At 51.4% G+C, this 25932-nt stretch overlaps 34 non-coding genes across 34 annotated transcripts; 18 read left to right on the forward strand and 16 right to left on the reverse strand.

Annotated features, from left to right (window-relative positions):
- The first annotated feature begins 42 nt into the window (after positions 1-42).
- trnaf-gaa (transfer RNA phenylalanine (anticodon GAA)) lies at positions 43-115 on the forward strand. Its single transcript has one exon. It is a non-coding gene; the product is annotated as a tRNA-Phe (tRNA).
- Positions 116-496: 381 nt separating this feature from the next.
- Positions 497-568, reverse strand: trnad-guc (transfer RNA aspartic acid (anticodon GUC)). Its single transcript has one exon. It is a non-coding gene; the product is annotated as a tRNA-Asp (tRNA).
- A 333-nt stretch (positions 569-901) lies between these two features.
- Positions 902-974, forward strand: trnaf-gaa (transfer RNA phenylalanine (anticodon GAA)). Its single transcript has one exon. It is a non-coding gene; the product is annotated as a tRNA-Phe (tRNA).
- A 381-nt stretch (positions 975-1355) lies between these two features.
- trnad-guc (transfer RNA aspartic acid (anticodon GUC)) lies at positions 1356-1427 on the reverse strand. Its single transcript has one exon. It is a non-coding gene; the product is annotated as a tRNA-Asp (tRNA).
- Positions 1428-1759: 332 nt separating this feature from the next.
- trnaf-gaa (transfer RNA phenylalanine (anticodon GAA)) lies at positions 1760-1832 on the forward strand. The gene has a single exon. It is a non-coding gene; the product is annotated as a tRNA-Phe (tRNA).
- Positions 1833-2213: 381 nt separating this feature from the next.
- Positions 2214-2285, reverse strand: trnad-guc (transfer RNA aspartic acid (anticodon GUC)). The gene has a single exon. It is a non-coding gene; the product is annotated as a tRNA-Asp (tRNA).
- A 332-nt stretch (positions 2286-2617) lies between these two features.
- trnaf-gaa (transfer RNA phenylalanine (anticodon GAA)) lies at positions 2618-2690 on the forward strand. Its single transcript has one exon. It is a non-coding gene; the product is annotated as a tRNA-Phe (tRNA).
- Positions 2691-3668: 978 nt separating this feature from the next.
- On the reverse strand, positions 3669-3740 carry trnad-guc (transfer RNA aspartic acid (anticodon GUC)). The gene has a single exon. It is a non-coding gene; the product is annotated as a tRNA-Asp (tRNA).
- Positions 3741-4073: 333 nt separating this feature from the next.
- On the forward strand, positions 4074-4146 carry trnaf-gaa (transfer RNA phenylalanine (anticodon GAA)). The gene has a single exon. It is a non-coding gene; the product is annotated as a tRNA-Phe (tRNA).
- A 1383-nt stretch (positions 4147-5529) lies between these two features.
- Positions 5530-5602, forward strand: trnaf-gaa (transfer RNA phenylalanine (anticodon GAA)). Its single transcript has one exon. It is a non-coding gene; the product is annotated as a tRNA-Phe (tRNA).
- Positions 5603-5983: 381 nt separating this feature from the next.
- On the reverse strand, positions 5984-6055 carry trnad-guc (transfer RNA aspartic acid (anticodon GUC)). Its single transcript has one exon. It is a non-coding gene; the product is annotated as a tRNA-Asp (tRNA).
- A 2385-nt stretch (positions 6056-8440) lies between these two features.
- trnaf-gaa (transfer RNA phenylalanine (anticodon GAA)) lies at positions 8441-8513 on the forward strand. Its single transcript has one exon. It is a non-coding gene; the product is annotated as a tRNA-Phe (tRNA).
- Positions 8514-8894: 381 nt separating this feature from the next.
- Positions 8895-8966, reverse strand: trnad-guc (transfer RNA aspartic acid (anticodon GUC)). The gene has a single exon. It is a non-coding gene; the product is annotated as a tRNA-Asp (tRNA).
- A 333-nt stretch (positions 8967-9299) lies between these two features.
- On the forward strand, positions 9300-9372 carry trnaf-gaa (transfer RNA phenylalanine (anticodon GAA)). The gene has a single exon. It is a non-coding gene; the product is annotated as a tRNA-Phe (tRNA).
- Positions 9373-10755: 1383 nt separating this feature from the next.
- trnaf-gaa (transfer RNA phenylalanine (anticodon GAA)) lies at positions 10756-10828 on the forward strand. Its single transcript has one exon. It is a non-coding gene; the product is annotated as a tRNA-Phe (tRNA).
- A 381-nt stretch (positions 10829-11209) lies between these two features.
- On the reverse strand, positions 11210-11281 carry trnad-guc (transfer RNA aspartic acid (anticodon GUC)). Its single transcript has one exon. It is a non-coding gene; the product is annotated as a tRNA-Asp (tRNA).
- Positions 11282-13666: 2385 nt separating this feature from the next.
- trnaf-gaa (transfer RNA phenylalanine (anticodon GAA)) lies at positions 13667-13739 on the forward strand. The gene has a single exon. It is a non-coding gene; the product is annotated as a tRNA-Phe (tRNA).
- Positions 13740-14120: 381 nt separating this feature from the next.
- Positions 14121-14192, reverse strand: trnad-guc (transfer RNA aspartic acid (anticodon GUC)). Its single transcript has one exon. It is a non-coding gene; the product is annotated as a tRNA-Asp (tRNA).
- A 1788-nt stretch (positions 14193-15980) lies between these two features.
- On the forward strand, positions 15981-16053 carry trnaf-gaa (transfer RNA phenylalanine (anticodon GAA)). The gene has a single exon. It is a non-coding gene; the product is annotated as a tRNA-Phe (tRNA).
- A 381-nt stretch (positions 16054-16434) lies between these two features.
- On the reverse strand, positions 16435-16506 carry trnad-guc (transfer RNA aspartic acid (anticodon GUC)). Its single transcript has one exon. It is a non-coding gene; the product is annotated as a tRNA-Asp (tRNA).
- Positions 16507-17889: 1383 nt separating this feature from the next.
- On the reverse strand, positions 17890-17961 carry trnad-guc (transfer RNA aspartic acid (anticodon GUC)). Its single transcript has one exon. It is a non-coding gene; the product is annotated as a tRNA-Asp (tRNA).
- Positions 17962-18294: 333 nt separating this feature from the next.
- On the forward strand, positions 18295-18367 carry trnaf-gaa (transfer RNA phenylalanine (anticodon GAA)). The gene has a single exon. It is a non-coding gene; the product is annotated as a tRNA-Phe (tRNA).
- Positions 18368-18748: 381 nt separating this feature from the next.
- trnad-guc (transfer RNA aspartic acid (anticodon GUC)) lies at positions 18749-18820 on the reverse strand. The gene has a single exon. It is a non-coding gene; the product is annotated as a tRNA-Asp (tRNA).
- Positions 18821-19153: 333 nt separating this feature from the next.
- Positions 19154-19226, forward strand: trnaf-gaa (transfer RNA phenylalanine (anticodon GAA)). Its single transcript has one exon. It is a non-coding gene; the product is annotated as a tRNA-Phe (tRNA).
- Positions 19227-20204: 978 nt separating this feature from the next.
- On the reverse strand, positions 20205-20276 carry trnad-guc (transfer RNA aspartic acid (anticodon GUC)). Its single transcript has one exon. It is a non-coding gene; the product is annotated as a tRNA-Asp (tRNA).
- Positions 20277-20609: 333 nt separating this feature from the next.
- Positions 20610-20682, forward strand: trnaf-gaa (transfer RNA phenylalanine (anticodon GAA)). The gene has a single exon. It is a non-coding gene; the product is annotated as a tRNA-Phe (tRNA).
- Positions 20683-21660: 978 nt separating this feature from the next.
- Positions 21661-21732, reverse strand: trnad-guc (transfer RNA aspartic acid (anticodon GUC)). The gene has a single exon. It is a non-coding gene; the product is annotated as a tRNA-Asp (tRNA).
- A 333-nt stretch (positions 21733-22065) lies between these two features.
- trnaf-gaa (transfer RNA phenylalanine (anticodon GAA)) lies at positions 22066-22138 on the forward strand. Its single transcript has one exon. It is a non-coding gene; the product is annotated as a tRNA-Phe (tRNA).
- A 978-nt stretch (positions 22139-23116) lies between these two features.
- On the reverse strand, positions 23117-23188 carry trnad-guc (transfer RNA aspartic acid (anticodon GUC)). The gene has a single exon. It is a non-coding gene; the product is annotated as a tRNA-Asp (tRNA).
- Positions 23189-23521: 333 nt separating this feature from the next.
- trnaf-gaa (transfer RNA phenylalanine (anticodon GAA)) lies at positions 23522-23594 on the forward strand. Its single transcript has one exon. It is a non-coding gene; the product is annotated as a tRNA-Phe (tRNA).
- Positions 23595-24572: 978 nt separating this feature from the next.
- trnad-guc (transfer RNA aspartic acid (anticodon GUC)) lies at positions 24573-24644 on the reverse strand. The gene has a single exon. It is a non-coding gene; the product is annotated as a tRNA-Asp (tRNA).
- Positions 24645-24977: 333 nt separating this feature from the next.
- trnaf-gaa (transfer RNA phenylalanine (anticodon GAA)) lies at positions 24978-25050 on the forward strand. The gene has a single exon. It is a non-coding gene; the product is annotated as a tRNA-Phe (tRNA).
- Positions 25051-25431: 381 nt separating this feature from the next.
- Positions 25432-25503, reverse strand: trnad-guc (transfer RNA aspartic acid (anticodon GUC)). Its single transcript has one exon. It is a non-coding gene; the product is annotated as a tRNA-Asp (tRNA).
- Positions 25504-25836: 333 nt separating this feature from the next.
- On the forward strand, positions 25837-25909 carry trnaf-gaa (transfer RNA phenylalanine (anticodon GAA)). The gene has a single exon. It is a non-coding gene; the product is annotated as a tRNA-Phe (tRNA).
- The last annotated feature ends 23 nt before the right edge of the window (positions 25910-25932 follow it).

Raw genomic sequence — 25932 nt, forward strand, 5'->3', positions numbered from 1 at the left:
GTTGTACCAGCGTCACTCTTCACCGACCGCTCAGCCCAGGGTGCCGAAATAGCTCAGTTGGGAGAGCGTTAGACTGAAGATCTAAAGGTCCCTGGTTCGATCCCGGGTTTCGGCACACTGTCCGCGCCCCCTTTTTTGTGAATTGTCCTGACCTCCCTACCTGAGCCTGCTGACCGCTCAACAGTCTGGTGGGTGATAAAACCCCGCTCGCATGACGCAATCAACTTCTGAGGATTTCTGCCATTTTTTTGATAAAGCACTGTGGCAAACAAGTTCCCCAGATTTCACCCTCTACAAAACCCGCCGTGCGGGAACATTGCTGCCAATGGTCATTTGTTCTTCATTTGCGTAGATTACTGACTGTGCAGGAGAAAAGTGAAAAGCCAACATCAAGAGCGCGCTGTTACCCTTTCGCCTCCCCGTGAGAGATGCGGGACAAGACTCCTTTTACCTGAAGTTTGCTTTGTTTTGTCTGTGGGAAGAACAAGAGGGCAAACTCCCCGTCGGGGAATCGAACCCCGGTCTCCCGCGTGACAGGCGGGGATACTGGCCACTATACTAACGAGGAGACGGTGCCGGCTGCCAGAGCGCCCCACAGCGCGCCGGATACATCGATGTCGCTCAGCGATCGTGCTGGGAGGAATTCCAATGGGCCAGAGTTACTACAAGCGAGCAGCAATGTGATACTTGAATTTAAAGACAACTCCAGTCACCTCTTGTTGAGGGATGGCTGTATTGGAGGAGAGAAAACTGCCAGAGATAAATTGCTGTGCTTTCTGACAGAGTATCTTTCCTATCATCCATATCTTCGGCAGCACGTGGGCTACTCGGCCATTTTACGCATTGAACCTGCAGCATTGTTGTACCAGCGTCACTCTTCACCGACCGCTCCACCCAGGGTGCCGAAATAGCTCAGTTGGGAGAGCGTTAGACTGAAGATCTAAAGGTCCCTGGTTCGATCCCGGGTTTCGGCACACTGTCCGCGCCCCCTTTTTTGTGAATTGTCCTGACCTCCCTACCTGAGCCTGCTGACCGCTCAACAGTCTGGTGGGTGATAAAACCCCTCTCGCATGACGCAATCAACTTCTGAGGATTTCTGCCATTTTTTTGATAAAGCACTGTGGCAAACAAGTTCCCCAGATTTCACCCTCTACAAAACCCGCCGTGCGGGAACATTGCTGCCAATGGTCATTTGTTCTTCATTTGCGTAGATTACTGACTGTGCAGGAGAAAAGTGAAAAGCCAACATCAAGAGCGCGCTGTTACCCTTTCGCCTCCCCGTGAGAGATGCGGGACAAGACTCCTTTTACCTGAAGTTTGCTTTGTTTTGTCTGTGGGAAGAACAAGAGGGCAAACTCCCCGTCGGGGAATCGAACCCCGGTCTCCCGCGTGACAGGCGGGGATACTGGCCACTATACTAACGAGGAGACGGTGCCGGCTGCCAGGGCGCCCCACAGCGCGCCGGATACATCGATGTCGCTCAGCGATCGTGCTGGGAGGAATTCCAATGGGCCAGAGTTACTACAAGCGAGCAGCAATGTGATACTTGAATTTAAAGACAACTCCAGTCACCTCTTGTTGAGGGATGGCGTATTGGAGGAGAGAAAACTGCCAGAGATAAATTGCTGTGCTTTCTGACAGAGTATCTTTCCTATCATCCATATCTTCGGCAGCACGTGGGCAACTCGGCCATTTTACGCATTGAACCTGCAGCATTGTTGTACCAGCGTCACTCTTCACCGACCGCCCCGCCGAGGGTGCCGAAATAGCTCAGTTGGGAGAGCGTTAGACTGAAGATCTAAAGGTCCCTGGTTCGATCCCGGGTTTCGGCACACTGTCCGCGCCCCCTTTTTTGTGAATTGTCCTGACCTCCCTACCTGAGCCTGCTGACCGCTCAACAGTCTGGTGGGTGATAAAACCCCGCTCGCATGACGCAATCAACTTCTGAGGATTTCTGCCATTTTTTTGATAAAGCACTGTGGCAAACAAGTTCCCCAGATTTCACCCTCTACAAAACCCGCCGTGCGGGAACATTGCTGCCAATGGTCATTTGTTCTTCATTTGCGTAGATTACTGACTGTGCAGGAGAAAAGTGAAAAGCCAACATCAAGAGCGCGCTGTTACCCTTTCGCCTCCCCGTGAGAGATGCGGGACAAGACTCCTTTTACCTGAAGTTTGCTTTGTTTTGTCTGTGGGAAGAACAAGAGGGCAAACTCCCCGTCGGGGAATCGAACCCCGGTCTCCCGCGTGACAGGCGGGGATACTGGCCACTATACTAACGAGGAGACGGTGCCGGCTGCCAGGGCGCCCCACAGCGCGCCGGATACATCGATGTCGCTCAGCGATCGTGCTGGGAGGAATTCCAATGGGCCAGAGTTACTACAAGCGAGCAGCAATGTGATACTTGAATTTAAAGACAACTCCAGTCACCTCTTGTTGAGGGATGGCGTATTGGAGGAGAGAAAACTGCCAGAGATAAATTGCTGTGCTTTCTGACAGAGTATCTTTCCTATCATCCATATCTTCGGCAGCACGTGGGCAACTCGGCCATTTTACGCATTGAACCTGCAGCATTGTTGTACCAGCGTCACTCTTCACCGACCGCCCCGCCGAGGGTGCCGAAATAGCTCAGTTGGGAGAGCGTTAGACTGAAGATCTAAAGGTCCCTGGTTCGATCCCGGGTTTCGGCACACTGTCCGCGCCCCCTTTTTTGTGAATTGTCCTGACCTCCCTACCTGAGCCTGCTGACCGCTCAACAGTCTGGTGGGTGATAAAACCCCGCTCGCATGACGCAATCAACTTCTGAGGATTTCTGCCATTTTTTTGATAAAGCACTGTGGCAAACAAGTTCCCCAGATTTCACCCTCTACAAAACCCGCCGTGCGGGAACATTGCTGCCAATGGTCATTTGTTCTTCATTTGCGTAGATTACTGACTGTGCAGGAGAAAAGTGAAAAGCCAACATCAAGAGCGCGCTACAAGCGAGCAGCAATGTGATACTTGAATTTCAAGACAACTCCAGACACCTCTTGTTGAGGGATGGCTGTATTGGAGGAGAGAAAACTGCCAGAGATAAATTGCTGTGCTTTCTGACAGAGTATCTTTCCTATCATCCATATCTTCGGCAGCACGTGGGCTACTCGGCCATTTTACGCATTGAACCTGCAGCATTGTTGTACCAGCGTCACTCTTCACCGACCGCTCCACCGAGGGTGCCGAAATAGCTCAGTTGGGCGAGAGTTAGACTGAAGATCTAAAGGTCCCTGGTTCGATCCCGGGTTTCGGCACACTGTCCGCGCCCCCTTTTTTGTGAATTGTCCTGACCTCCCTACCTGAGCCTGCTGACCGCTCAACAGTCTGGTGGGTGATAAAACCCCGCTCGCATGACGCAATCAACTTCTGAGGATTTCTGCCATTTTTTTGATAAAGCACTGTGGCAAACAAGTTCCCCAGATTTCACCCTCTACAAAACCCGCCGTGCGGGAACATTGCTGCCAATGGTCATTTGTTCTTCATTTGCGTAGATTACTGACTGTGCAGGAGAAAAGTGAAAAGCCAACATCAAGAGCGCGCTGTTACCCTTTCGCCTCCCCGTGAGAGATGCGGGACAAGACTCCTTTTACCTGAAGTTTGCTTTGTTTTGTCTGTGGGAAGAACAAGAGGGCAAACTCCCCGTCGGGGAATCGAACCCCGGTCTCCCGCGTGACAGGCGGGGATACTGGCCACTATACTAACGAGGAGACGGTGCCGGCTGCCAGAGCGCCCCACAGCGCGCCGGATACATCGATGTCGCTCAGCGATCGTGCTGGGAGGAATTCCAATGGGCCAGAGTTACTACAAGCGAGCAGCAATGTGATACTTGAATTTAAAGACAACTCCAGTCACCTCTTGTTGAGGGATGGCTGTATTGGAGGAGAGAAAACTGCCAGAGATAAATTGCTGTGCTTTCTGACAGAGTATCTTTCCTATCATCCATATCTTCGGCAGCACGTGGGCTACTCGGCCATTTTACGCATTGAACCTGCAGCATTGTTGTACCAGCGTCACTCTTCACCGACCGCTCCACCCAGGGTGCCGAAATAGCTCAGTTGGGAGAGCGTTAGACTGAAGATCTAAAGGTCCCTGGTTCGATCCCGGGTTTCGGCACACTGTCCGCGCCCCCTTTTTTGTGAATTGTCCTGACCTCCCTACCTGAGCCTGCTGACCGCTCAACAGTCTGGTGGGTGATAAAACCCCGCTCGCATGACGCAATCAACTTCTGAGGATTTCTGCCATTTTTTTGATAAAGCACTGTGGCAAACAAGTTCCCCAGATTTCACCCTCTACAAAACCCGCCGTGCGGGAACATTGCTGCCAATGGTCATTTGTTCTTCATTTGCGTAGATTACTGACTGTGCAGGAGAAAAGTGAAAAGCCAACATCAAGAGCGCGCTACAAGCTAGCAGCAATGTGATACTTGAATTTCAAGACAACTCCAGACACCTCTTGTTGAGGGATGGCTGTATTGGAGGAGAGAAAACTGCCAGAGATAAATTGCTGTGCTTTCTGACAGAGTATCTTTCCTATCATCCATATCTTCGGCAGCACGTGGGCTACTCGGCCATTTTACGCATTGAACCTGCAGCATTGTTGTACCAGCGTCACTCTTCACCGACCGCTCCACCGAGGGTGCCGAAATAGCTCAGTTGGGCGAGAGTTAGACTGAAGATCTAAAGGTCCCTGGTTCGATCCCGGGTTTCGGCACACTGTCCGCGCCCCCTTTTTTGTGAATTGTCCTGACCTCCCTACCTGAGCCTGCTGACCGCTCAACAGTCTGGTGGGTGATAAAACCCCGCTCGCATGACGCAATCAACTTCTGAGGATTTCGGCCATTTTTTTGATAAAGCACTGTGGCAAACAAGTTCCCCAGATTTCACCCTCTACAAAACCCGCCGTGCGGGAACATTGCTGCCAATGGTCATTTGTTCTTCATTTGCGTAGATTACTGACTGTGCAGGAGAAAAGTGAAAAGCCAACATCAAGAGCGCGCTGTTACCCTTTCGCCTCCCCGTGAGAGATGCGGGACAAGACTCCTTTTACCTGAAGTTTGCTTTGTTTTGTCTGTGGGAAGAACAAGAGGGCAAACTCCCCGTCGGGGAATCGAACCCCGGTCTCCCGCGTGACAGGCGGGGATACTGGCCACTATACTAACAAGGAGACGGTGCCGGCTGCCAGAGCGCCCCACAGCGCGCCGGATACATCGATGTCGCTCAGCGATCGTGCTGGGAGGAATTCCAATGGGCCAGAGTTACTACAAGCGAGCAGCAATGTGATACTTGAATTTAAAGACAACTCCAGTCACCTCTTGTTGAGGGATGGCTGTATTGGAGGAGAGAAAACTGCCAGAGATAAATTGTTGTGCTTTCTGACAGAGTATCTTTCCTATCATCCATATCTTCGGCAGCACGTGGGCTACTCGGCCATTTTACGCATTGAACCTGCAGCATTGTTGTACCAGCGTCACTCTTCACCGACCTCTCCACCCAGGGTGCCGAAATAGCTCAGTTGGGAGAGCGTTAGACTGAAGATCTAAAGGTCCCTGGTTCGATCCCGGGTTTCGGCACACTGTCCGCGCCCCCTTTTTTGTGAATTGTCCTGACCTCCCTACCTGAGCCTGCTGACCGCTCAACAGTCTGGTGGGTGATAAAACCCCGCTCGCATGACGCAATCAACTTCTGAGGATTTCTGCCATTTTTTTGATAAAGCACTGTGGCAAACAAGTTCCCCAGATTTCACCCTCTACAAAAACCGCCGTGCGGGAACATTGCTGCCAATGGTCATTTGTTCTTCATTTGCGTAGATTACTGACTGTGCAGGAGAAAAGTGAAAAGCCAACATCAAGAGCGCGCTGTTACCCTTTCGCCTCCCCGTGAGAGATGCGGGACAAGACTCCTTTTACCTGAAGTTTGCTTTGTTTTGTCTGTGGGAAGAACAAGAGGGCAAACTCCCCGTCGGGGAATCGAACCCCGGTCTCCCGCGTGACAGGCGGGGATACTGGCCACTATACTAACGAGGAGACGGTGCCGGCTGCCAGAGCGCCCCACAGCGCGCCGGATACATCGATGTCGCTCAGCGATCGTGCTGGGAGGAATTCCAATGGGCCAGAGTTACTACAAGCGAGCAGCAATGTGATACTTGAATTTAAAGACAACTCCAGTCACCTCTTGTTGAGGGATGGCGTATTGGAGGAGAGAAAACTGCCAGAGATAAATTGCTGTGCTTTCTGACAGAGTATCTTTCCTATCATCCATATCTTCGGCAGCACGTGGGCAACTCGGCCATTTTACGCATTGAACCTGCAGCATTGTTGTACCAGCGTCACTCTTCACCGACCGCCCCGCCGAGGGTGCCGAAATAGCTCAGTTGGGAGAGCGTTAGACTGAAGATCTAAAGGTCCCTGGTTCGATCCTGGGTTTCGGCACACTGTCCGCGCCCCCTTTTTTGTGAATTGTCCTGACCTCCCTACCTGAGCCTGCTGACCGCTCAACAGTCTGGTGGGTGATAAAACCCCGCTCGCATGACGCAATCAACTTCTGAGGATTTCTGCCATTTTTTTGATAAAGCACTGTGGCAAACAAGTTCCCCAGATTTCACCCTCTACAAAACCCGCCGTGCGGGAACATTGCTGCCAATGGTCATTTGTTCTTCATTTGCGTAGATTACTGACTGTGCAGGAGAAAAGTGAAAAGCCAACATCAAGAGCGCGCTACAAGCGAGCAGCAATGTGATACTTGAATTTCAAGACAACTCCAGACACCTCTTGTTGAGGGATGGCTGTATTGGAGGAGAGAAAACTGCCAGAGATAAATTGCTGTGCTTTCTGACAGAGTATCTTTCCTATCATCCATATCTTCGGCAGCACGTGGGCTACTCGGCCATTTTACGCATTGAACCTGCAGCATTGTTGTACCAGCGTCACTCTTCACCGACCGCTCCACCGAGGGTGCCGAAATAGCTCAGTTGGGCGAGAGTTAGACTGAAGATCTAAAGGTCCCTGGTTCGATCCCGGGTTTCGGCACACTGTCCGCGCCCCCTTTTTTGTGAATTGTCCTGACCTCCCTACCTGAGCCTGCTGACCGCTCAACAGTCTGGTGGGTGATAAAACCCCGCTCGCATGACGCAATCAACTTCTGAGGATTTCTGCCATTTTTTTGATAAAGCACTGTGGCAAACAAGTTCCCCAGATTTCACCCTCTACAAAACCCGCCGTGCGGGAACATTGCTGCCAATGGTCATTTGTTCTTCATTTGCGTAGATTACTGACTGTGCAGGAGAAAAGTGAAAAGCCAACATCAAGAGCGCGCTACAAGCTAGCAGCAATGTGATACTTGAATTTCAAGACAACTCCAGACACCTCTTGTTGAGGGATGGCTGTATTGGAGGAGAGAAAACTGCCAGAGATAAATTGCTGTGCTTTCTGACAGAGTATCTTTCCTATCATCCATATCTTCGGCAGCACGTGGGCTACTCGGCCATTTTACGCATTGAACCTGCAGCATTGTTGTACCAGCGTCACTCTTCACCGACCGCTCCACCGAGGGTGCCGAAATAGCTCAGTTGGGCGAGAGTTAGACTGAAGATCTAAAGGTCCCTGGTTCGATCCCGGGTTTCGGCACACTGTCCGCGCCCCCTTTTTTGTGAATTGTCCTGACCTCCCTACCTGAGCCTGCTGACCGCTCAACAGTCTGGTGGGTGATAAAACCCCGCTCGCATGACGCAATCAACTTCTGAGGATTTCGGCCATTTTTTTGATAAAGCACTGTGGCAAACAAGTTCCCCAGATTTCACCCTCTACAAAACCCGCCGTGCGGGAACATTGCTGCCAATGGTCATTTGTTCTTCATTTGCGTAGATTACTGACTGTGCAGGAGAAAAGTGAAAAGCCAACATCAAGAGCGCGCTGTTACCCTTTCGCCTCCCCGTGAGAGATGCGGGACAAGACTCCTTTTACCAGAAGTTTGCTTTGTTTTGTCTGTGGGAAGAACAAGAGGGCAAACTCCCCGTCGGGGAATCGAACCCCGGTCTCCCGCGTGACAGGCGGGGATACTGGCCACTATACTAACAAGGAGACGGTGCCGGCTGCCAGAGCGCCCCACAGCGCGCCGGATACATCGATGTCGCTCAGCGATCGTGCTGGGAGGAATTCCAATGGGCCAGAGTTACTACAAGCGAGCAGCAATGTGATACTTGAATTTAAAGACAACTCCAGTCACCTCTTGTTGAGGGATGGCTGTATTGGAGGAGAGAAAACTGCCAGAGATAAATTGTTGTGCTTTCTGACAGAGTATCTTTCCTATCATCCATATCTTCGGCAGCACGTGGGCTACTCGGCCATTTTACGCATTGAACCTGCAGCATTGTTGTACCAGCGTCACTCTTCACCGACCTCTCCACCCAGGGTGCCGAAATAGCTCAGTTGGGAGAGCGTTAGACTGAAGATCTAAAGGTCCCTGGTTCGATCCCGGGTTTCGGCACACTGTCCGCGCCCCCTTTTTTGTGAATTGTCCTGACCTCCCTACCTGAGCCTGCTGACCGCTCAACAGTCTGGTGGGTGATAAAACCCCGCTCGCATGACGCAATCAACTTCTGAGGATTTCTGCCATTTTTTTGATAAAGCACTGTGGCAAACAAGTTCCCCAGATTTCACCCTCTACAAAAACCGCCGTGCGGGAACATTGCTGCCAATGGTCATTTGTTCTTCATTTGCGTAGATTACTGACTGTGCAGGAGAAAAGTGAAAAGCCAACATCAAGAGCGCGCTGTTACCCTTTCGCCTCCCCGTGAGAGATGCGGGACAAGACTCCTTTTACCTGAAGTTTGCTTTGTTTTGTCTGTGGGAAGAACAAGAGGGCAAACTCCCCGTCGGGGAATCGAACCCCGGTCTCCCGCGTGACAGGCGGGGATACTGGCCACTATACTAACGAGGAGACGGTGCCGGCTGCCAGAGCGCCCCACAGCGCGCCGGATACATCGATGTCGCTCAGCGATCGTGCTGGGAGGAATTCCAATGGGCCAGAGTTACTACAAGCGAGCAGCAATGTGATACTTGAATTTAAAGACAACTCCAGTCACCTCTTGTTGAGGGATGGCTGTATTGGAGGAGAGAAAACTGCCAGAGATAAATTGCTGTGCTTTCTGACAGAGTATCTTTCCTATCATCCATATCTTCGGCAGCACGTGGGCTACTCGGCCATTTTACGCATTGAACCTGCAGCATTGTTGTACCAGCGTCACTCTTCACCGACCGCTCCACCCAGGGTGCCGAAATAGCTCAGTTGGGAGAGCGTTAGACTGAAGATCTAAAGGTCCCTGGTTCGATCCCGGGTTTCGGCACACTGTCCGCGCCCCCTTTTTTGTGAATTGTCCTGACCTCCCTACCTGAGCCTGCTGACCGCTCAACAGTCTGGTGGGTGATAAAACCCCGCTCGCATGACGCAATCAACTTCTGAGGATTTCTGCCATTTTTTTGATAAAGCACTGTGGCAAACAAGTTCCCCAGATTTCACCCTCTACAAAACCCGCCGTGCGGGAACATTGCTGCCAATGGTCATTTGTTCTTCATTTGCGTAGATTACTGACTGTGCAGGAGAAAAGTGAAAAGCCAACATCAAGAGCGCGCTACAAGCTAGCAGCAATGTGATACTTGAATTTCAAGACAACTCCAGACACCTCTTGTTGAGGGATGGCTGTATTGGAGGAGAGAAAACTGCCAGAGATAAATTGCTGTGCTTTCTGACAGAGTATCTTTCCTATCATCCATATCTTCGGCAGCACGTGGGCTACTCGGCCATTTTACGCATTGAACCTGCAGCATTGTTGTACCAGCGTCACTCTTCACCGACCGCTCCACCGAGGGTGCCGAAATAGCTCAGTTGGGCGAGAGTTAGACTGAAGATCTAAAGGTCCCTGGTTCGATCCCGGGTTTCGGCACACTGTCCGCGCCCCCTTTTTTGTGAATTGTCCTGACCTCCCTACCTGAGCCTGCTGACCGCTCAACAGTCTGGTGGGTGATAAAACCCCGCTCGCATGACGCAATCAACTTCTGAGGATTTCGGCCATTTTTTTGATAAAGCACTGTGGCAAACAAGTTCCCCAGATTTCACCCTCTACAAAACCCGCCGTGCGGGAACATTGCTGCCAATGGTCATTTGTTCTTCATTTGCGTAGATTACTGACTGTGCAGGAGAAAAGTGAAAAGCCAACATCAAGAGCGCGCTGTTACCCTTTCGCCTCCCCGTGAGAGATGCGGGACAAGACTCCTTTTACCTGAAGTTTGCTTTGTTTTGTCTGTGGGAAGAACAAGAGGGCAAACTCCCCGTCGGGGAATCGAACCCCGGTCTCCCGCGTGACAGGCGGGGATACTGGCCACTATACTAACAAGGAGACGGTGCCGGCTGCCAGAGCGCCCCACAGCGCGCCGGATACATCGATGTCGCTCAGCGATCGTGCTGGGAGGAATTCCAATGGGCCAGAGTTACTACAAGCGAGCAGCAATGTGATACTTGAATTTAAAGACAACTCCAGTCACCTCTTGTTGAGGGATGGCTGTATTGGAGGAGAGAAAACTGCCAGAGATAAATTGTTGTGCTTTCTGACAGAGTATCTTTCCTATCATCCATATCTTCGGCAGCACGTGGGCTACTCGGCCATTTTACGCATTGAACCTGCAGCATTGTTGTACCAGCGTCACTCTTCACCGACCTCTCCACCCAGGGTGCCGAAATAGCTCAGTTGGGAGAGCGTTAGACTGAAGATCTAAAGGTCCCTGGTTCGATCCCGGGTTTCGGCACACTGTCCGCGCCCCCTTTTTTGTGAATTGTCCTGACCTCCCTACCTGAGCCTGCTGACCGCTCAACAGTCTGGTGGGTGATAAAACCCCGCTCGCATGACGCAATCAACTTCTGAGGATTTCTGCCATTTTTTTGATAAAGCACTGTGGCAAACAAGTTCCCCAGATTTCACCCTCTACAAAACCCGCCGTGCGGGAACATTGCTGCCAATGGTCATTTGTTCTTCATTTGCGTAGATTACTGACTGTGCAGGAGAAAAGTGAAAAGCCAACATCAAGAGCGCGCTGTTACCCTTTCGCCTCCCCGTGAGAGATGCGGGACAAGACTCCTTTTACCTGAAGTTTGCTTTGTTTTGTCTGTGGGAAGAACAAGAGGGCAAACTCCCCGTCGGGGAATCGAACCCCGGTCTCCCGCGTGACAGGCGGGGATACTGGCCACTATACTAACGAGGAGACGGTGCCGGCTGCCAGAGCGCCCCACAGCGCGCCGGATACATCGATGTCGCTCAGCGATCGTGCTGGGAGGAATTCCAATGGGCCAGAGTTACTACAAGCGAGCAGCAATGTGATACTTGAATTTAAAGACAACTCCAGTCACCTCTTGTTGAGGGATGGCGTATTGGAGGAGAGAAAACTGCCAGAGATAAATTGCTGTGCTTTCTGACAGAGTATCTTTCCTATCATCCATATCTTCGGCAGCACGTGGGCAACTCGGCCATTTTACGCATTGAACCTGCAGCATTGTTGTACCAGCGTCACTCTTCACCGACCGCCCCGCCGAGGGTGCCGAAATAGCTCAGTTGGGAGAGCGTTAGACTGAAGATCTAAAGGTCCCTGGTTCGATCCTGGGTTTCGGCACACTGTCCGCGCCCCCTTTTTTGTGAATTGTCCTGACCTCCCTACCTGAGCCTGCTGACCGCTCAACAGTCTGGTGGGTGATAAAACCCCGCTCGCATGACGCAATCAACTTCTGAGGATTTCTGCCATTTTTTTGATAAAGCACTGTGGCAAACAAGTTCCCCAGATTTCACCCTCTACAAAACCCGCCGTGCGGGAACATTGCTGCCAATGGTCATTTGTTCTTCATTTGCGTAGATTACTGACTGTGCAGGAGAAAAGTGAAAAGCCAACATCAAGAGCGCGCTACAAGCGAGCAGCAATGTGATACTTGAATTTCAAGACAACTCCAGACACCTCTTGTTGAGGGATGGCTGTATTGGAGGAGAGAAAACTGCCAGAGATAAATTGCTGTGCTTTCTGACAGAGTATCTTTCCTATCATCCATATCTTCGGCAGCACGTGGGCTACTCGGCCATTTTACGCATTGAACCTGCAGCATTGTTGTACCAGCGTCACTCTTCACCGACCGCTCCACCGAGGGTGCCGAAATAGCTCAGTTGGGCGAGAGTTAGACTGAAGATCTAAAGGTCCCTGGTTCGATCCCGGGTTTCGGCACACTGTCCGCGCCCCCTTTTTTGTGAATTGTCCTGACCTCCCTACCTGAGCCTGCTGACCGCTCAACAGTCTGGTGGGTGATAAAACCCCGCTCGCATGACGCAATCAACTTCTGAGGATTTCTGCCATTTTTTTGATAAAGCACTGTGGCAAACAAGTTCCCCAGATTTCACCCTCTACAAAACCCGCCGTGCGGGAACATTGCTGCCAATGGTCATTTGTTCTTCATTTGCGTAGATTACTGACTGTGCAGGAGAAAAGTGAAAAGCCAACATCAAGAGCGCGCTACAAGCTAGCAGCAATGTGATACTTGAATTTCAAGACAACTCCAGACACCTCTTGTTGAGGGATGGCTGTATTGGAGGAGAGAAAACTGCCAGAGATAAATTGCTGTGCTTTCTGACAGAGTATCTTTCCTATCATCCATATCTTCGGCAGCACGTGGGCTACTCGGCCATTTTACGCATTGAACCTGCAGCATTGTTGTACCAGCGTCACTCTTCACCGACCGCTCCACCGAGGGTGCCGAAATAGCTCAGTTGGGCGAGAGTTAGACTGAAGATCTAAAGGTCCCTGGTTCGATCCCGGGTTTCGGCACACTGTCCGCGCCCCCTTTTTTGTGAATTGTCCTGACCTCCCTACCTGAGCCTGCTGACCGCTCAACAGTCTGGTGGGTGATAAAACCCCGCTCGCATGACGCAATCAACTTCTGAGGATTTCGGCCATTTTTTTGATAAAGCACTGTGGCAAACAAGTTCCCCAGATTTCACCCTCTACAAAACCCGCCGTGCGGGAACATTGCTGCCAATGGTCATTTGTTCTTCATTTGCGTAGATTACTGACTGTGCAGGAGAAAAGTGAAAAGCCAACATCAAGAGCGCGCTGTTACCCTTTCGCCTCCCCGTGAGAGATGCGGGACAAGACTCCTTTTACCAGAAGTTTGCTTTGTTTTGTCTGTGGGAAGAACAAGAGGGCAAACTCCCCGTCGGGGAATCGAACCCCGGTCTCCCGCGTGACAGGCGGGGATACTGGCCACTATACTAACAAGGAGACGGTGCCGGCTGCCAGAGCGCCCCACAGCGCGCCGGATACATCGATGTCGCTCAGCGATCGTGCTGGGAGGAATTCCAATGGGCCAGAGTTACTACAAGCGAGCAGCAATGTGATACTTGAATTTAAAGACAACTCCAGTCACCTCTTGTTGAGGGATGGCTGTATTGGAGGAGAGAAAACTGCCAGAGATAAATTGTTGTGCTTTCTGACAGAGTATCTTTCCTATCATCCATATCTTCGGCAGCACGTGGGCTACTCGGCCATTTTACGCATTGAACCTGCAGCATTGTTGTACCAGCGTCACTCTTCACCGACCTCTCCACCCAGGGTGCCGAAATAGCTCAGTTGGGAGAGCGTTAGACTGAAGATCTAAAGGTCCCTGGTTCGATCCCGGGTTTCGGCACACTGTCCGCGCCCCCTTTTTTGTGAATTGTCCTGACCTCCCTACCTGAGCCTGCTGACCGCTCAACAGTCTGGTGGGTGATAAAACCCCGCTCGCATGACGCAATCAACTTCTGAGGATTTCTGCCATTTTTTTGATAAAGCACTGTGGCAAACAAGTTCCCCAGATTTCACCCTCTACAAAAACCGCCGTGCGGGAACATTGCTGCCAATGGTCATTTGTTCTTCATTTGCGTAGATTACTGACTGTGCAGGAGAAAAGTGAAAAGCCAACATCAAGAGCGCGCTGTTACCCTTTCGCCTCCCCGTGAGAGATGCGGGACAAGACTCCTTTTACCTGAAGTTTGCTTTGTTTTGTCTGTGGGAAGAACAAGAGGGCAAACTCCCCGTCGGGGAATCGAACCCCGGTCTCCCGCGTGACAGGCGGGGATACTGGCCACTATACTAACGAGGAGACGGTGCCGGCTGCCAGAGCGCCCCACAGCGCGCCGGATACATCGATGTCGCTCAGCGATCGTGCTGGGAGGAATTCCAATGGGCCAGAGTTACTACAAGCGAGCAGCAATGTGATACTTGAATTTAAAGACAACTCCAGTCACCTCTTGTTGAGGGATGGCGTATTGGAGGAGAGAAAACTGCCAGAGATAAATTGCTGTGCTTTCTGACAGAGTATCTTTCCTATCATCCATATCTTCGGCAGCACGTGGGCAACTCGGCCATTTTACGCATTGAACCTGCAGCATTGTTGTACCAGCGTCACTCTTCACCGACCGCCCCGCCGAGGGTGCCGAAATAGCTCAGTTGGGAGAGCGTTAGACTGAAGATCTAAAGGTCCCTGGTTCGATCCTGGGTTTCGGCACACTGTCCGCGCCCCCTTTTTTGTGAATTGTCCTGACCTCCCTACCTGAGCCTGCTGACCGCTCAACAGTCTGGTGGGTGATAAAACCCCGCTCGCATGACGCAATCAACTTCTGAGGATTTCTGCCATTTTTTTGATAAAGCACTGTGGCAAACAAGTTCCCCAGATTTCACCCTCTACAAAACCCGCCGTGCGGGAACATTGCTGCCAATGGTCATTTGTTCTTCATTTGCGTAGATTACTGACTGTGCAGGAGAAAAGTGAAAAGCCAACATCAAGAGCGCGCTACAAGCGAGCAGCAATGTGATACTTGAATTTCAAGACAACTCCAGACACCTCTTGTTGAGGGATGGCTGTATTGGAGGAGAGAAAACTGCCAGAGATAAATTGCTGTGCTTTCTGACAGAGTATCTTTCCTATCATCCATATCTTCGGCAGCACGTGGGCTACTCGGCCATTTTACGCATTGAACCTGCAGCATTGTTGTACCAGCGTCACTCTTCACCGACCGCTCCACCGAGGGTGCCGAAATAGCTCAGTTGGGCGAGAGTTAGACTGAAGATCTAAAGGTCCCTGGTTCGATCCCGGGTTTCGGCACACTGTCCGCGCCCCCTTTTTTGTGAATTGTCCTGACCTCCCTACCTGAGCCTGCTGACCGCTCAACAGTCTGGTGGGTGATAAAACCCCGCTCGCATGACGCAATCAACTTCTGAGGATTTCGGCCATTTTTTTGATAAAGCACTGTGGCAAACAAGTTCCCCAGATTTCACCCTCTACAAAACCCGCCGTGCGGGAACATTGCTGCCAATGGTCATTTGTTCTTCATTTGCGTAGATTACTGACTGTGCAGGAGAAAAGTGAAAAGCCAACATCAAGAGCGCGCTGTTACCCTTTCGCCTCCCCGTGAGAGATGCGGGACAAGACTCCTTTTACCAGAAGTTTGCTTTGTTTTGTCTGTGGGAAGAACAAGAGGGCAAACTCCCCGTCGGGGAATCGAACCCCGGTCTCCCGCGTGACAGGCGGGGATACTGGCCACTATACTAACAAGGAGACGGTGCCGGCTGCCAGAGCGCCCCACAGCGCGCCGGATACATCGATGTCGCTCAGCGATCGTGCTGGGAGGAATTCCAATGGGCCAGAGTTACTACAAGCGAGCAGCAATGTGATACTTGAATTTAAAGACAACTCCAGTCACCTCTTGTTGAGGGATGGCTGTATTGGAGGAGAGAAAACTGCCAGAGATAAATTGTTGTGCTTTCTGACAGAGTATCTTTCCTATCATCCATATCTTCGGCAGCACGTGGGCTACTCGGCCATTTTACGCATTGAACCTGCAGCATTGTTGTACCAGCGTCACTCTTCACCGACCTCTCCACCCAGGGTGCCGAAATAGCTCAGTTGGGAGAGCGTTAGACTGAAGATCTAAAGGTCCCTGGTTCGATCCCGGGTTTCGGCACACTGTCCGCGCCCCCTTTTTTGTGAATTGTCCTGACCTCCCTACCTGAGCCTGCTGACCGCTCAACAGTCTGGTGGGTGATAAAACCCCGCTCGCATGACGCAATCAACTTCTGAGGATTTCTGCCATTTTTTTGATAAAGCACTGTGGCAAACAAGTTCCCCAGATTTCACCCTCTACAAAAACCGCCGTGCGGGAACATTGCTGCCAATGGTCATTTGTTCTTCATTTGCGTAGATTACTGACTGTGCAGGAGAAAAGTGAAAAGCCAACATCAAGAGCGCGCTGTTACCCTTTCGCCTCCCCGTGAGAGATGCGGGACAAGACTCCTTTTACCTGAAGTTTGCTTTGTTTTGTCTGTGGGAAGAACAAGAGGGCAAACTCCCCGTCGGGGAATCGAACCCCGGTCTCCCGCGTGACAGGCGGGGATACTGGCCACTATACTAACGAGGAGACGGTGCCGGCTGCCAGAGCGCCCCACAGCGCGCCGGATACATCGATGTCGCTCAGCGATCGTGCTGGGAGGAATTCCAATGGGCCAGAGTTACTACAAGCGAGCAGCAATGTGATACTTGAATTTAAAGACAACTCCAGTCACCTCTTGTTGAGGGATGGCGTATTGGAGGAGAGAAAACTGCCAGAGATAAATTGCTGTGCTTTCTGACAGAGTATCTTTCCTATCATCCATATCTTCGGCAGCACGTGGGCAACTCGGCCATTTTACGCATTGAACCTGCAGCATTGTTGTACCAGCGTCACTCTTCACCGACCGCCCCGCCGAGGGTGCCGAAATAGCTCAGTTGGGAGAGCGTTAGACTGAAGATCTAAAGGTCCCTGGTTCGATCCTGGGTTTCGGCACACTGTCCGCGCCCCCTTTTTTGTGAATTGTCCTGACCTCCCTACCTGAGCCTGCTGACCGCTCAACAGTCTGGTGGGTGATAAAACCCCGCTCGCATGACGCAATCAACTTCTGAGGATTTCTGCCATTTTTTTGATAAAGCACTGTGGCAAACAAGTTCCCCAGATTTCACCCTCTACAAAACCCGCCGTGCGGGAACATTGCTGCCAATGGTCATTTGTTCTTCATTTGCGTAGATTACTGACTGTGCAGGAGAAAAGTGAAAAGCCAACATCAAGAGCGCGCTACAAGCGAGCAGCAATGTGATACTTGAATTTCAAGACAACTCCAGACACCTCTTGTTGAGGGATGGCTGTATTGGAGGAGAGAAAACTGCCAGAGATAAATTGCTGTGCTTTCTGACAGAGTATCTTTCCTATCATCCATATCTTCGGCAGCACGTGGGCTACTCGGCCATTTTACGCATTGAACCTGCAGCATTGTTGTACCAGCGTCACTCTTCACCGACCGCTCCACCGAGGGTGCCGAAATAGCTCAGTTGGGCGAGAGTTAGACTGAAGATCTAAAGGTCCCTGGTTCGATCCCGGGTTTCGGCACACTGTCCGCGCCCCCTTTTTTGTGAATTGTCCTGACCTCCCTACCTGAGCCTGCTGACCGCTCAACAGTCTGGTGGGTGATAAAACCCCGCTCGCATGACGCAATCAACTTCTGAGGATTTCGGCCATTTTTTTGATAAAGCACTGTGGCAAACAAGTTCCCCAGATTTCACCCTCTACAAAACCCGCCGTGCGGGAACATTGCTGCCAATGGTCATTTGTTCTTCATTTGCGTAGATTACTGACTGTGCAGGAGAAAAGTGAAAAGCCAACATCAAGAGCGCGCTGTTACCCTTTCGCCTCCCCGTGAGAGATGCGGGACAAGACTCCTTTTACCTGAAGTTTGCTTTGTTTTGTCTGTGGGAAGAACAAGAGGGCAAACTCCCCGTCGGGGAATCGAACCCCGGTCTCCCGCGTGACAGGCGGGGATACTGGCCACTATACTAACGAGGAGACGGTGCCGGCTGCCAGAGCGCCCCACAGCGCGCCGGATACATCGATGTCGCTCAGCGATCGTGCTGGGAGGAATTCCAATGGGCCAGAGTTACTACAAGCGAGCAGCAATGTGATACTTGAATTTAAAGACAACTCCAGTCACCTCTTGTTGAGGGATGGCTGTATTGGAGGAGAGAAAACTGCCAGAGATAAATTGCTGTGCTTTCTGACAGAGTATCTTTCCTATCATCCATATCTTCGGCAGCACGTGGGCTACTCGGCCATTTTACGCATTGAACCTGCAGCATTGTTGTACCAGCGTCACTCTTCACCGACCTCTCCACCCAGGGTGCCGAAATAGCTCAGTTGGGAGAGCGTTAGACTGAAGATCTAAAGGTCCCTGGTTCGATCCCGGGTTTCGGCACACTGTCCGCGCCCCCTTTTTTGTGAATTGTCCTGACCTCCCTACCTGAGCCTGCTGACCGCTCAACAGTCTGGTGGGTGATAAAACCCCGCTCGCATGACGCAATCAACTTCTGAGGATTTCTGCCATTTTTTTGATAAAGCACTGTGGCAAACAAGTTCCCCAGATTTCACCCTCTACAAAACCCGCCGTGCGGGAACATTGCTGCCAATGGTCATTTGTTCTTCATTTGCGTAGATTACTGACTGTGCAGGAGAAAAGTGAAAAGCCAACATCAAGAGCGCGCTGTTACCCTTTCGCCTCCCCGTGAGAGATGCGGGACAAGACTCCTTTTACCTGAAGTTTGCTTTGTTTTGTCTGTGGGAAGAACAAGAGGGCAAACTCCCCGTCGGGGAATCGAACCCCGGTCTCCCGCGTGACAGGCGGGGATACTGGCCACTATACTAACGAGGAGACGGTGCCGGCTGCCAGAGCGCCCCACAGCGCGCCGGATACATCGATGTCGCTCAGCGATCGTGCTGGGAGGAATTCCAATGGGCCAGAGTTACTACAAGCGAGCAGCAATGTGATACTTGAATTTAAAGACAACTCCAGTCACCTCTTGTTGAGGGATGGCTGTATTGGAGGAGAGAAAACTGCCAGAGATAAATTGCTGTGCTTTCTGACAGAGTATCTTTCCTATCATCCATATCTTCGGCAGCACGTGGGCTACTCGGCCATTTTACGCATTGAACCTGCAGCATTGTTGTACCAGCGTCACTCTTCACCGACCTCTCCACCCAGGGTGCCGAAATAGCTCAGTTGGGAGAGCGTTAGACTGAAGATCTAAAGGTCCCTGGTTCGATCCCGGGTTTCGGCACACTGTCAGCGCCCCCTTTTTTGTGAATTGTCCTGACCTCCCTACCTGAGCCTGCTGACCGCTCAACAGTCTGGTGGGTGATAAAACCCCGCTCGCATGACGCAATCAACTTCTGAGGATTTCTGCCATTTTTTTGATAAAGCACTGTGGCAAACAAGTTCCCCAGATTTCACCCTCTACAAAAACCGCCGTGCGGGAACATTGCTGCCAATGGTCATTTGTTCTTCATTTGCGTAGATTACTGACTGTGCAGGAGAAAAGTGAAAAGCCAACATCAAGAGCGCGCTACAAGCGAGCAGCAATGTGATACTTGAATTTCAAGACAACTCCAGACACCTCTTGTTGAGGGATGGCTGTATTGGAGGAGAGAAAACTGCCAGAGATAAATTGCTGTGCTTTCTGACAGAGTATCTTTCCTATCATCCATATCTTCGGCAGCACGTGGGCTACTCGGCCATTTTACGCATTGAACCTGCAGCATTGTTGTACCAGCGTCACTCTTCACCGACCGCTCCACCGAGGGTGCCGAAATAGCTCAGTTGGGCGAGAGTTAGACTGAAGATCTAAAGGTCCCTGGTTCGATCCCGGGTTTCGGCACACTGTCCGCGCCCCCTTTTTTGTGAATTGTCCTGACCTCCCTACCTGAGCCTGCTGACCGCTCAACAGTCTGGTGGGTGATAAAACCCCGCTCGCATGACGCAATCAACTTCTGAGGATTTCGGCCATTTTTTTGATAAAGCACTGTGGCAAACAAGTTCCCCAGATTTCACCCTCTACAAAACCCGCCGTGCGGGAACATTGCTGCCAATGGTCATTTGTTCTTCATTTGCGTAGATTACTGACTGTGCAGGAGAAAAGTGAAAAGCCAACATCAAGAGCGCGCTGTTACCCTTTCGCCTCCCCGTGAGAGATGCGGGACAAGACTCCTTTTACCTGAAGTTTGCTTTGTTTTGTCTGTGGGAAGAACAAGAGGGCAAACTCCCCGTCGGGGAATCGAACCCCGGTCTCCCGCGTGACAGGCGGGGATACTGGCCACTATACTAACGAGGAGACGGTGCCGGCTGCCAGAGCGCCCCACAGCGCGCCGGATACATCGATGTCGCTCAGCGATCGTGCTGGGAGGAATTCCAATGGGCCAGAGTTACTACAAGCGAGCAGCAATGTGATACTTGAATTTAAAGACAACTCCAGTCACCTCTTGTTGAGGGATGGCTGTATTGGAGGAGAGAAAACTGCCAGAGATAAATTGCTGTGCTTTCTGACAGAGTATCTTTCCTATCATCCATATCTTCGGCAGCACGTGGGCTACTCGGCCATTTTACGCATTGAACCTGCAGCATTGTTGTACCAGCGTCACTCTTCACCGACCTCTCCACCCAGGGTGCCGAAATAGCTCAGTTGGGAGAGCGTTAGACTGAAGATCTAAAGGTCCCTGGTTCGATCCCGGGTTTCGGCACACTGTCAGCGCCCCCTTTTTTGTGAATTGTCCTGACCTCCCTACCTGAGCCTGCTGACCGCTCAACAGTCTGGTGGGTGATAAAACCCCGCTCGCATGACGCAATCAACTTCTGAGGATTTCTGCCATTTTTTTGATAAAGCACTGTGGCAAACAAGTTCCCCAGATTTCACCCTCTACAAAAACCGCCGTGCGGGAACATTGCTGCCAATGGTCATTTGTTCTTCATTTGCGTAGATTACTGACTGTGCAGGAGAAAAGTGAAAAGCCAACATCAAGAGCGCGCTACAAGCGAGCAGCAATGTGATACTTGAATTTCAAGACAACTCCAGACACCTCTTGTTGAGGGATGGCTGTATTGGAGGAGAGAAAACTGCCAGAGATAAATTGCTGTGCTTTCTGACAGAGTATCTTTCCTATCATCCATATCTTCGGCAGCACGTGGGCTACTCGGCCATTTTACGCATTGAACCTGCAGCATTGTTGTACCAGCGTCACTCTTCACCGACCGCTCCACCGAGGGTGCCGAAATAGCTCAGTTGGGCGAGAGTTAGACTGAAGATCTAAAGGTCCCTGGTTCGATCCCGGGTTTCGGCACACTGTCCGCGCCCCCTTTTTTGTGAATTGTCCTGACCTCCCTACCTGAGCCTGCTGACCGCTCAACAGTCTGGTGGGTGATAAAACCCCGCTCGCATGACGCAATCAACTTCTGAGGATTTCGGCCATTTTTTTGATAAAGCACTGTGGCAAACAAGTTCCCCAGATTTCACCCTCTACAAAACCCGCCGTGCGGGAACATTGCTGCCAATGGTCATTTGTTCTTCATTTGCGTAGATTACTGACTGTGCAGGAGAAAAGTGAAAAGCCAACATCAAGAGCGCGCTGTTACCCTTTCGCCTCCCCGTGAGAGATGCGGGACAAGACTCCTTTTACCTGAAGTTTGCTTTGTTTTGTCTGTGGGAAGAACAAGAGGGCAAACTCCCCGTCGGGGAATCGAACCCCGGTCTCCCGCGTGACAGGCGGGGATACTGGCCACTATACTAACGAGGAGACGGTGCCGGCTGCCAGAGCGCCCCACAGCGCGCCGGATACATCGATGTCGCTCAGCGATCGTGCTGGGAGGAATTCCAATGGGCCAGAGTTACTACAAGCGAGCAGCAATGTGATACTTGAATTTAAAGACAACTCCAGTCACCTCTTGTTGAGGGATGGCTGTATTGGAGGAGAGAAAACTGCCAGAGATAAATTGCTGTGCTTTCTGACAGAGTATCTTTCCTATCATCCATATCTTCGGCAGCACGTGGGCTACTCGGCCATTTTACGCATTGAACCTGCAGCATTGTTGTACCAGCGTCACTCTTCACCGACCTCTCCACCCAGGGTGCCGAAATAGCTCAGTTGGGAGAGCGTTAGACTGAAGATCTAAAGGTCCCTGGTTCGATCCCGGGTTTCGGCACACTGTCCGCGCCCCCTTTTTTGTGAATTGTCCTGACCTCCCTACCTGAGCCTGCTGACCGCTCAACAGTCTGGTGGGTGATAAAACCCCGCTCGCATGACGCAATCAACTTCTGAGGATTTCGGCCATTTTTTTGATAAAGCACTGTGGCAAACAAGTTCCCCAGATTTCACCCTCTACAAAAACCGCCGTGCGGGAACATTGCTGCCAATGGTCATTTGTTCTTCATTTGCGTAGATTACTGACTGTGCAGGAGAAAAGTGAAAAGCCAACATCAAGAGCGCGCTACAAGCGAGCAGCAATGTGATACTTGAATTTCAAGACAACTCCAGACACCTCTTGTTGAGGGATGGCTGTATTGGAGGAGAGAAAACTGCCAGAGATAAATTGCTGTGCTTTCTGACAGAGTATCTTTCCTATCATCCATATCTTCGGCAGCACGTGGGCTACTCGGCCATTTTACGCATTGAACCTGCAGCATTGTTGTACCAGCGTCACTCTTCACCGACCGCTCCACCGAGGGTGCCGAAATAGCTCAGTTGGGCGAGAGTTAGACTGAAGATCTAAAGGTCCCTGGTTCGATCCCGGGTTTCGGCACACTGTCCGCGCCCCCTTTTTTGTGAATTGTCCTGACCTCCCTACCTGAGCCTGCTGACCGCTCAACAGTCTGGTGGGTGATAAAACCCCGCTCGCATGACGCAATCAACTTCTGAGGATTTCGGCCATTTTTTTGATAAAGCACTGTGGCAAACAAGTTCCCCAGATTTCACCCTCTACAAAACCCGCCGTGCGGGAACATTGCTGCCAATGGTCATTTGTTCTTCATTTGCGTAGATTACTGACTGTGCAGGAGAAAAGTGAAAAGCCAACATCAAGAGCGCGCTGTTACCCTTTCGCCTCCCCGTGAGAGATGCGGGACAAGACTCCTTTTACCTGAAGTTTGCTTTGTTTTGTCTGTGGGAAGAACAAGAGGGCAAACTCCCCGTCGGGGAATCGAACCCCGGTCTCCCGCGTGACAGGCGGGGATACTGGCCACTATACTAACGAGGAGACGGTGCCGGCTGCCAGAGCGCCCCACAGCGCGCCGGATACATCGATGTCGCTCAGCGATCGTGCTGGGAGGAATTCCAATGGGCCAGAGTTACTACAAGCGAGCAGCAATGTGATACTTGAATTTAAAGACAACTCCAGTCACCTCTTGTTGAGGGATGGCTGTATTGGAGGAGAGAAAACTGCCAGAGATAAATTGCTGTGCTTTCTGACAGAGTATCTTTCCTATCATCCATATCTTCGGCAGCACGTGGGCTACTCGGCCATTTTACGCATTGAACCTGCAGCATTGTTGTACCAGCGTCACTCTTCACCGACCTCTCCACCCAGGGTGCCGAAATAGCTCAGTTGGGAGAGCGTTAGACTGAAGATCTAAAGGTCCCTGGTTCGATCCCGGGTTTCGGCACACTGTCCGCGCCCCCTTTTTTGTGAATTGTCCTGACCTCCCTACCTGAGCCTGCTGACCGCTCAACAGTCTGGTGGGTGATAAAACCCCGCTCGCATGACGCAATCAACTTCTGAGGATTTCGGCCATTTTTTTGATAAAGCACTGTGGCAAACAAGTTCCCCAGATTTCACCCTCTACAAAACCCGCCGTGCGGGAACATTGCTGCCAATGGTCATTTGTTCTTCATTTGCGTAGATTACTGACTGTGCAGGAGAAAAGTGAAAAGCCAACATCAAGAGCGCGCTACAAGCGAGCAGCAATGTGATACTTGAATTTCAAGACAACTCCAGACACCTCTTGTTGAGGGATGGCTGTATTGGAGGAGAGAAAACTGCCAGAGATAAATTGCTGTGCTTTCTGACAGAGTATCTTTCCTATCATCCATATCTTCGGCAGCACGTGGGCTACTCGGCCATTTTACGCATTGAACCTGCAGCATTGTTGTACCAGCGTCACTCTTCACCGACCGCTCCACCGAGGGTGCCGAAATAGCTCAGTTGGGCGAGAGTTAGACTGAAGATCTAAAGGTCCCTGGTTCGATCCCGGGTTTCGGCACACTGTCCGCGCCCCCTTTTTTGTGAATTGTCCTGACCTCCCTACCTGAGCCTGCTGACCGCTCAACAGTCTGGTGGGTGATAAAACCCCGCTCGCATGACGCAATCAACTTCTGAGGATTTCGGCCATTTTTTTGATAAAGCACTGTGGCAAACAAGTTCCCCAGATTTCACCCTCTACAAAACCCGCCGTGCGGGAACATTGCTGCCAATGGTCATTTGTTCTTCATTTGCGTAGATTACTGACTGTGCAGGAGAAAAGTGAAAAGCCAACATCAAGAGCGCGCTGTTACCCTTTCGCCTCCCCGTGAGAGATGCGGGACAAGACTCCTTTTACCTGAAGTTTGCTTTGTTTTGTCTGTGGGAAGAACAAGAGGGCAAACTCCCCGTCGGGGAATCGAACCCCGGTCTCCCGCGTGACAGGCGGGGATACTGGCCACTATACTAACGAGGAGACGGTGCCGGCTGCCAGAGCGCCCCACAGCGCGCCGGATACATCGATGTCGCTCAGCGATCGTGCTGGGAGGAATTCCAATGGGCCAGAGTTACTACAAGCGAGCAGCAATGTGATACTTGAATTTAAAGACAACTCCAGTCACCTCTTGTTGAGGGATGGCTGTATTGGAGGAGAGAAAACTGCCAGAGATAAATTGCTGTGCTTTCTGACAGAGTATCTTTCCTATCATCCATATCTTCGGCAGCACGTGGGCTACTCGGCCATTTTACGCATTGAACCTGCAGCATTGTTGTACCAGCGTCACTCTTCACCGACCTCTCCACCCAGGGTGCCGAAATAGCTCAGTTGGGAGAGCGTTAGACTGAAGATCTAAAGGTCCCTGGTTCGATCCCGGGTTTCGGCACACTGTCCGCGCCCCCTTTTTTGTGAATTGTCCTGACCTCCCTACCTGAGCCTGCTGACCGCTCAACAGTCTGGTGGGTGATAAAACCCCGCTCGCATGACGCAATCAACTTCTGAGGATTTCGGCCATTTTTTTGATAAAGCACTGTGGCAAACAAGTTCCCCAGATTTCACCCTCTACAAAACCCGCCGTGCGGGAACATTGCTGCCAATGGTCATTTGTTCTTCATTTGCGTAGATTACTGACTGTGCAGGAGAAAAGTGAAAAGCCAACATCAAGAGCGCGCTGTTACCCTTTCGCCTCCCCGTGAGAGATGCGGGACAAGACTCCTTTTACCTGAAGTTTGCTTTGTTTTGTCTGTGGGAAGAACAAGAGGGCAAACTCCCCGTCGGGGAATCGAACCCCGGTCTCCCGCGTGACAGGCGGGGATACTGGCCACTATACTAACGAGGAGACGGTGCCGGCTGCCAGAGCGCCCCACAGCGCGCCGGATACATCGATGTCGCTCAGCGATCGTGCTGGGAGGAATTCCAATGGGCCAGAGTTACTACAAGCGAGCAGCAATGTGATACTTGAATTTAAAGACAACTCCAGTCACCTCTTGTTGAGGGATGGCTGTATTGGAGGAGAGAAAACTGCCAGAGATAAATTGCTGTGCTTTCTGACAGAGTATCTTTCCTATCATCCATATCTTCGGCAGCACGTGGGCTACTCGGCCATTTTACGCATTGAACCTGCAGCATTGTTGTACCAGCGTCACTCTTCACCGACCTCTCCACCCAGGGTGCCGAAATAGCTCAGTTGGGAGAGCGTTAGACTGAAGATCTAAAGGTCCCTGGTTCGATCCCGGGTTTCGGCACACTGTCCGCGCCCCCTTTTTTG

This window comes from Conger conger, chromosome 15 (genome assembly GCF_963514075.1).
Source record: "Conger conger chromosome 15, fConCon1.1, whole genome shotgun sequence".
Classification (NCBI taxonomy): Eukaryota; Metazoa; Chordata; class Actinopteri; order Anguilliformes; family Congridae; genus Conger; species Conger conger.